Source organism: Corticium candelabrum, chromosome 1 (assembly GCF_963422355.1).
Source record: "Corticium candelabrum chromosome 1, ooCorCand1.1, whole genome shotgun sequence".
Taxonomy (NCBI): domain Eukaryota; kingdom Metazoa; phylum Porifera; class Homoscleromorpha; order Homosclerophorida; family Plakinidae; genus Corticium; species Corticium candelabrum.
In genome coordinates this window covers 5407450-5417041 of record NC_085085.1, presented here as the reverse complement: position 1 = coordinate 5417041, position 9592 = coordinate 5407450, and positions in this window count along the sequence as shown.

The window sequence follows — 9592 nt, the reverse complement described above, 5'->3', positions numbered from 1 at the left end:
ACATCAACTCTTGACTACAAATTTAAGCATTAAAACTTTTCCATGTTTAACATCAATGATTTAGAAATAGTTTTAATATCAACAGTTGAGGCCCCAATGTGCCCTTTAAGGCCACAATTTAGCCCCATTGTCAAGTTCAACCAGCAACACCCAAGCGCATAGCCAGCAGTTCACCAAGAGGGGTTTCGACCGTACCTCACCATAGAACATGAAATTGTTTATATTAGTCTAATTATTAAAGTTAAAACTTGAACAATTAGAGAACTCATTATGACATAAAATCAACAACTGTTAATAACAGTCCATAGACATCATAATATCTGAAGTGTCTTCTGCAAACATTTGCTTAATTGAGTTAATAGAAAAAAAGTAGTACTGTAATACTGTGAATACCAGATGCTTCACTCATCTAATTACAAAACACTGCTTAGCTGCATGCGGCAAGGATTCTTCTCTGCAAACTCGGTGACTACATCATCCAGGTTGATTGCAAACTCATACTGAATGTGCATCAGTGCCAATAACGACAGCCTCACTTCAGTCATGCCAGTTCACATAAAACTGTGCAGATGACGGAGAACACTTGCATTGCGTTCACACTCACAAGAGGTGACGAGAAGAGTGCATGCAATTTGCAAGAGAATAAAGATGTTGAGAAAGGATGCTTTGTCGCAAGCCTTAATGGCCATAGCACAAGATGACTGTCACTGATCTGCATCCACGCACATGAACTTGTGCTTCAACCTACCTAGTTCCACGGTGAACAACTCAGAAGAAGGAAGGTCGCATGCATACACGTCGACCTTTTCGTCGAGGCCATGTACCTCGCCTGAACAAAAGATTAATGGTACTAGCCCAAGTAGCCTGACTGCTCTTCTCGAAAGCTCACTGAACTGGGCACCAATACCAATGTCTTCGATGATGTGATCGACCAATGGGATGACGACATTGACCCCATACCACGTTTAAATGTACCAAATGCCCTAGTGTTGTAACAATCACTTTTGGTGTCTCATTACCGCTGTTGGAATACCTTGCCAGTAAACTACGCAGAACAAACCCCACGGTGCTGTAGAAAAAGGCAGAGAGTAATGGTGGCTACACCTAGCGTGTCGATTACATTCTCAAACTGTTTCTAGTTGCTATTTGGGACAACTTACCAATCTAATTACAGTAGGCATGCAATTAGAACAATACATGATTGACAAGACTCCCACCTTCTATCTCATTATTTTACTGGAACCATCACATATCTCTGCTTATCTCTGGTGTAACGTAGCCTACAACTGAGAGACATCCATAATTGAATAAAGCAAGACATAGAGCTTTCCAATGGTACCGTATGACCTCAGTCCGTTCTAAGGTTACGCGTCAGCAGCCCACTTTCGCCCAACAGACTTTAATTCTGGAACGGACTTGAGTAGCCTCTACATTGGAACAGTGTCGTTGACGGTCACAACTTCTCGGCTTACTTGGTTCTGTTCCAAGAGAGCTGGCCAGACGCACTGCTTGTTGAAATACCTTGCCAAACTGTTGCAGTGTTCTCCCCAATATCTTTTGGCAGAGCGCACCACTCTGCCTTATGGTATGCTAGAGCATGAAAGAAGCTCGATTGTGCCATGAATCGGCTGCTTTTAGAGAAGCAACTTGTGCACTGTTGAGCAGCGACGGCGGAATTTCTAGAACTTTTGACGAAGCCATATCTGCACAGAGAAAAACCTCATTGATCTGTAAAATATATATAGTTTAGTCAGCATTGGACGTGGCATTGAGAAACGCCCACGTTACGCAGTATTCCGCTCTGCCTTTTAAGATTTCTGGGGAGAACACTGCTGTTGATCCATATCTAAGCAAAGGTCTCTGTAGTACTGCTTTGTCTCAGGGTGCTTTCACACACAGGGTTACCTCGGGCTAGACAGATTAACTTTGGGTTAGACTCCAATTACCCCGTCATGTGAACACGAGTTAGTAAACCCAAGATAACCCGGGTTAAGACTAGGTTAACAAAGGTTAAGCAAAGACACGCCCTAATGTATGCAAAAACACGCCCTAGAATCAATCATGCCAACATACAAATGGCTTCTCCTTCTTGTGTTTTGCTATCGATATTACTGCTTTCCTAGGGCTGTTCAGGAAGAAAATACACACAGCTTTCATTCTGTCCAGGGTATTCCTAATGCACAGAGCCTTGCAAGAATGGATGATAACCAGATTAAGACAATGGCCAGAGCAATGTGTGTATGGTCAGTGGAGCATCCTTTCTGATTAGGCTTTGCACACCAACACGCTTGCCATATTTGCAGCCCCATCATACCCTTGTCCCCTTAGATTTCTTACATCCAGGTCCAAGGCCTGCAATGATTCATGGATCTCCTTAGCAACGGCTTCACCAGTGACACAGCGCAGAGTGCTAAACTGCAAGAATTCCTCATGAATGTTCTTGGCACTGTCAACAAACCTTACACAAGAGGCATCATTTCTTTGTTGTGAGAAGTGACCACATCAACCATAATGAGAAATATCGAGCATCTCTCACCTCTTGCACGATAGACTTCTGTATCAAATCCTTTCCAATAACTTCGGCCAATTCATTCTGTGTCTGTCTTGACAAATGCGTGGCGTTCCGCATCTTGGGATTGTCAAGATGGGCTTTCAGAGATGAATCACGCGCTGCCAGGACCTTCAACATTGCCAGGAATTTCTAGGATTTCTTGCTTCATTCAGCTTCTCTAAATGCCCTCTCAAGGCAATGCACTGACGACCACAGTACAACACAGCCTCTGCAGTGCACTTAACAATGTGACGGTTTTCTTTAATTCGACGATGCTTCTCCTCATTCAGCTGAACGTCCACAGTTATTTCAGGCTGCTCAATGGACCGTTTGAACTTCATAGCATCCTCCGTTGCAACCAAGTGGTACTTGCTTGTTCCATGACTTTCGAGAAACCTGTTCACTTTCACCCATTGCTTGAAGGGAGTACCAACAAGAACACGAAGCAGGTGCACGTTCTTGGCAAATAGGGTGCAATAATGGCAGAACCCACGTCGAGCTCCTTGGAGTAGACACGCCATGGGTACTTTCCCAGCCAAGAATGCTAAAAAGAGTGGTTACAGCCGTAGCTATTCACTTTCAGGAAAGGATGAGAGCAGTCCGGAACAAAAGGATCTGATACCAGCAAATACTTGTTGCCAGGTGACAGATTAGCAACAGCCAATGATGCCTCAGCTGGACTCATACATGGCCTCAGAGCCTGACCAATACCTTGTCGTCTAGATGCCGCTGCCGGTTCAGTTACTTTAAGAGCGCACTCTGGACTCCCAGGAGAAACGTAATCACAAGGCTCATCATCCGGCAAGACCTCTTCCTCCACCAGATTAGCAACGTCACCACTGTCAACAAAAGAAACTGCGTCACTCTGAGTCACTAACTCAGACGTCTCTAGAGCCTCTAAACTGCACATTCTCTTAGCTACTGACCAGCATAAAAGCAAAGTGCTCTGGAACTGGTCCCTACCGCGCTTTCTTTTCCTGCTCGCCATGAACAATATCTGGTTTCTCCTAGCGTGCTTTGCTACTGAGTGGCTGCAAAATCTTTGAGGCAAACCTTCCGGATAAGACGTCACTATCACTTGCGGCCAGTCACCGAGTGTTTCCAAAGCGCCATTCATGCAATGATGTGGGCTTCTCATTAGATGCCAGACCCGTCTTTTGGTGAAGACTTTCAGAATGATGTCACTTTGAGGATGCTAGGGCTTCGATCAAACCCCTCAAACCCCTCTGGCTACACGCCTGACACTGTCAATAGTTCTTAAACAGCTTTAGTGAAAACTGTTTAGGTTTAGGGTTAAACGGTTTTAATACTAGTGGAGACATGCCAGAATTGTAAACTTGCTTATGCTTAAAAATTTCTCAACATGTTTAGCTGCTAGTGAAGACACTGCAGGGCTCGAAAAATCGGTCCAACTACTTGTCGTCATTTGACGAGTCTCCAAAATTCTTAGGTCGTCAATTTTTTAGTCTAGAACATCATGTTGACATCAATCATGGTGTTTAGTGGTATGCCGCCATTTTGTACAGCCTTCTAGAATTCAGTGCAGTGCAAGCATACAGCACAGTATTCCCACAATGGCATGCAACCGACACACACATTACCAATGAGCAAATGGATACAGATTTTACAGAGCTAAACATCTTCACGGAGGCAAGGCAATAGTGATAGCTAATTGAATTAGCAATTAAATGCATACCTCCTCTCTTTGTCAAAACAAGGCGGGGTTTCAACCAGACTTCCACATATCACATTGCGGAAGTTGTCCGTTTCTTGCTACTAAATCATACCTACCTATTTCGACCTACAGGATTTACCATTGTCTCCACTGCTCCCTGGTCACAAAGTCATGCCTTGACTTTGTCGGAATCCTGAGCTGGCTCTTGCACGCTTAAGGCCTGTCCAACTAGACTAGAATGGATCGCGATCCTGCCGATCGCGATCCGATTGGGATAGCAAGCGTCCACACTGCACTTTGAAAATGATACCTCCGCCTCATTTCGCTATCACGTGACTGATGACCAATGTGTATGTGTGGTTTCTTTGCTTGTACAAAGCGTTGATACAGCGACGTAAGGTGAGCAAGAACAAAGACGAGTGAGGAGTGCTAGATGTTCCGACTACACGCGTAGCATACGTGAAGGTAACGCCCACTATTTCTAATTGGATTCAACCGATCGCGATCGAATCCACCTCGCAATGTGGATCGGACGGATCGCGATCCAGTTGCCAGTGTGGACAGGCCTTTAGTTTCATTAGGGTAATCCGGCGTACGCGGGGTAATTCCCTACAGTTTGATTTCAATGGCTGATCATGGCTCTGAACCAAGCTCTATTCTAGTAAGCACTCGTTGCATAACTGATTGTCTAGCACTCCAAAAGGAACAAAAGAAACGGCCAGTGTTATCGTTTGTAGAACCTAGACAGCAATTTCTGAGCGAAGATACCACATCTGCTGACTTGTCTGGTTTCTAATTTCAAGAACAAAGCTCATTTTGCAAATCTGTCTGTAGCCGTAGTATTTGGCCTTACGTGCTACGATCTATCAGCCGTAAACTCGCTCGGAAGATAAGACTTGCTAGTAAAGAGCCATCCACGCAATGTTGTGGAGGCGTGTCCCTACACCTGCTTCGCTTGTGCTCTGCTCAATCACGACAACGTTGTAACTTCAAGCTCTGATAATTGTAAAATAGGTGACAATAGAGTAGGTTTAGCTTCCAGGTCGTACATCTCAGCGACAATGTATTTCTACGCTGTGTTGACTAAATGATAATTTTACATCTCAGAAAGACACGCAGACTCGATTGGTAAGTGTTAGTGCCGTTGAACGATGTTAGAAACCCCAAACCTTTGAGAAAAGCGAGTATTGGTAAGTGTACGAAATTGCCCCACCCGCCAAATCTGATCTTCCCTCACATTATATCCTGTTTCTAATCGAGGTGTGCAAGGACATGACCACAAAATTTTCTGTGCAGTGGTCAATACTCAAGGCCGGTTCAATAACAAGATCAAACGACGCATTGTCTACAAGATACGTATACGGGTTACCAAAGGCAAATGTGTACGGAATTACCCCGGATTACCCTATACGGGATATGAGCAGTTTGTCAACGTATGGCGCGCTGCTAGCAGTACAGACTACGTGTATTGTACATGTCATAGTACAACAAATGTCCGAATGTGAGCGTCAAAGCAAAGCATGTTTCAGTACAGTACAGTTATCCGCCTGCATACCGAGAAAGCCATTACAAACTAGCGTTGGTCTGCTCTAGTCGTCATTTGATGATCTAGACTAAAACGTTAGTCGTCAGTTGTAAAATTTAACTCGTAAAATGACAACTTGACGACCTATTTTTCGAGCCCTGCACTGCTCGAGTAACTGAAGCTGTGTTTACCCTACCTTCTACTGCTATGAAACTACTCAGACAGGCTGGCAAGGAAGACAAACAGACAGGCAGGCGAATAAATAGACAGACAGACAGACAGGCAAAGCAAGCAGACAAACAGACAGGCACTCAGGCAAGCAAGCAAGCGACAGACTTACAGACAAACAGACTGACTGTGAGTCTGTCTATCTGCCTGCCTACCTATCAATCTGTCTGATTGAAATGAGAGGAGAAGAAAGAGGCAAAGTATAATTCTGAGCCGCTGCAAGAAGGGTACTGCTCATTGGTCAATCCTCTTGTTTTCAAACATTTTGGCAGTTAAGGGGAACAAGCAGTTAAGTATTTGAGCAAGCTGGCAAAGAGTGCAAGAGATGATGAAGGAAAACGAAATGAGACCGACTTCAAGAGCAAGTGGCTATCAATTATTTCAGTGACACTACAGTGTTGCAATGCGAAAGTTGGACAAACTCATTAGCATAGCTAGATTAAAATGTCGAAATATAGTTTGCTCAGTGTAATTTTGTATGCTTAAGGACCGTAATGGTCGGTCTTGCTGTGTTATGTAGCTCATTATGTCAATGTTTGATTTAAATGGAAAATATATGTATTAAGACAGACAGACAGAGAGACAGACAAACAGACAGAGAGACAGACAAACAGACAGAGAGACAGACAGACAGACAGACAAACAGACAGAGAGACAGAGAGACAGACAGAGAGACAGAAAGACAGATAGACAATAAAACAGTTGGCTTGATTCCATTTAGATTGTACCTCAGGGCACCTCATGCCTTGTGGTTCAATTTAGTTGAATAGTTATGCATGCCTTTGTTTTAGCTTATAATTAGGTCCTTAGAGAGACTGTTTGCATTGAGATTTATCACTTAGTTTCAAATGCATTATAGTGAAATGTTTAAAATATATCTATTTGACAGACAGACAGACAGACAGGATAGACAAGAAAATCATTGAGGATCCATCTAATGAAGGAGCTTAGAAGCTGCTTTATCTCCTGCCCAGAATGATTTGGGGCCACTCAAAAGAGGGGGCAGGGCAAGTTCGTCTGTCATTGCTGCCATATATGAGCAGTTCCTGCGGTTTGAATGGCAACAACTACTCTCCTTGGACAGTTCTGCGGTGAGAAGCATATCAGTCTGTGGTAGAGATCAAGTCAAAAGAGCGGCTGTGAAATTGATCAAGTGTGGAGAACTGTCCAGGGCATCTCGTATCCTGACAAGTTTAGGGTTAGCACCAGCCACAGAAGAAACTGCAAAGAAACTAGCAAGCAAACACCCAAAGAGATCGTCTGCTCTGCCTGAAGCAAAGTTGAACAAAGAAACCATGTCTCTTTCCATGCAGATTTTCTTGCACAGCATCCAAAAGTCACCGAGAGGCTCTGGTAGCGGCCCTTCTGGTTGGCGATAAGAGCATTTATGAGTTCTGGTGTCTGATGCAGCAATTGCCCGATATCTGCATACTGTGTGCTCCTGCATCGAATCAGGAGAAATTCCAAAATCAATCTCAACATTGCTGTCGTCTGCCTGCTTAGTAGCCCTACCCAAGCCTAATGGTTGATGTAAGGCTCATTGCAATTGGCGAAGTCCTGAGGCAGATTATTGCCAATTCCATCTGCTTACAGCTGAAAGACCAACTTTTCTGAGTATTTTTCACCAATTCAACATGGGGTAGCAACCAAGGGAGGCGCAGACCTCCTTGTCCACCGTGTCCTTTTGCTGCTGGAGGGAAACAAGTACTAGGTAGTGTTAAAGACTGACACTAAAAAACACTTTCAATTCCATTCACAGAGGCCAAGTGATGACACAAGTTTTGTCATCTTTTTCCAAGATTGCAAACCATGCGATGAAAATGTATTCTGGGTCCAGTCCTTTAGTTTACCTAATGGACAATGTCTCAATAGTGCTGTCATCTGAGGAAGGCATCCATCAAGAGGACCCTCTTGGGCCAGTGCTCTTCTCATTGGATATTCACAACATTCTGACTACCATACAATGCAAGTTCCAAGACATTGTTGTCCTTGCTTATCTGGATGATGTGATTCTGGTTGGATCATCACTCAATGTGCTCGACGCTTTTGCATCCTTAAAGCAAGAGTTTGGTAATGTCGGACTTCAAATTCAAGACAAGAAGTGTGAGCTGTACTGCCCATTGCCTTCAGCAGTACCAGATTTATTGTCAACAGATATCCCTATTTCCCACACAGGAACTAAGATTCTTGGGATTCCTATTGGCAGCCATGACTTCATCTCAAATGGCTGTATTGACGTCGCAAATTCTGGCAATGTGTTTCGCCAGCAGTTGTCTGACTTGAATGAGCCTCAGGGAGCAATGCTTCTTCTGAGACATTGCCATGCAACCTGCTGCCACTATCCATGATCGACTGACTAAAAAAGTACTCTACGACTTTGATTGGTACCAGAGATTTAACAGCTAGCCAATGGGAGCAGGCAACACTCCCCATACGTCTTCGTGGGTTCGAAATGACACTGTTGCAAACTGTCTCCCGTTTGCCTTTTTATCCAGCTGGGGTCATTTCCTGCAAGAGTTACCGAACCGGTTCACATCCCTGGCAGATCATGTCAGGACTCTTTTATCAAATTGCAAGGAGAAGGGAAGCATTGGTTATCAACTGGATCAACTATTGGATGATGACAGGGATCAGTCAGAGGTGGTATCTCACACAAAGAAACTCCAACACAGATTGACAGATGCTAATAACCAGATTACAGTCAATGCTTTGATTGACAGCTCATCTCAAAAAGACGCTGCACGGCTGCTGTCTCTGCAGGGTAAGGCAGCTAAGGCTTGGCTCAGTGCTGAACCTTCCTCAAAGAAGTTTGCGCTATCACCCAACAATTTTATTTCGGCAGCTTCAATGAGGTTAGGGATTCCTGTATCCTTTCCAGAGTGGGTCAACAAATGCGATTGTAGTCAAACTTTAGATATAAAGGGCTCTGACGCAGATGAATTCCACCTCCTAACATGCAAGAACGGTGGCGGCCCTGTGTGGACCCATGATTTGATGATGTCAGTATGGTCTGAGTGCTTGAGTTCAGTTCATCTGTCCCACAAGTATGAGCCTAGGGACTGCTAGACACATTCGAACAATCGGCCTGACATCCTAGTTTATGACTCGAAGACAGGATCTAACGTTGAGTTAGACGTGGCACTAGCTCACCCATGGGCAGCAGACATCTTACCTCGTGCAGCTACAACTGGGGGAAGCGCGGCAAAGAGAAGGGAGCAAATCAAGGAAACCTAGTATGCCCAGGAACGACTACCTGGTGGATATTCTCCAACAGTCGTGCCTCTTGTATTCAAACATTTCGGCCGTTGGAGGGAGAAAGCGTCTGAGTACTTGGGGGTCCTCTCTGCTTTGTGGAAGGATGACAATGGATGCTCTAACATTGCTCAGTTCAAAACACACTGGAGACGACGATTTTCAATCAAGCTGCAGCAATGCAATTTAAGTGCGATCTCTAGAAAGATGACAGTAATTTCAGCTGGACAAAAATCTTGCAGTGTCCTTGACAAATATCAATTTGGTTTAAACTAAGTGGTTAAATGTATTCTGACCTCCCTATGGGGTCATCTGTTGTAGCCTTAAGTGTTTGTTGTTGATTTAAAGGAACTTTACTTAA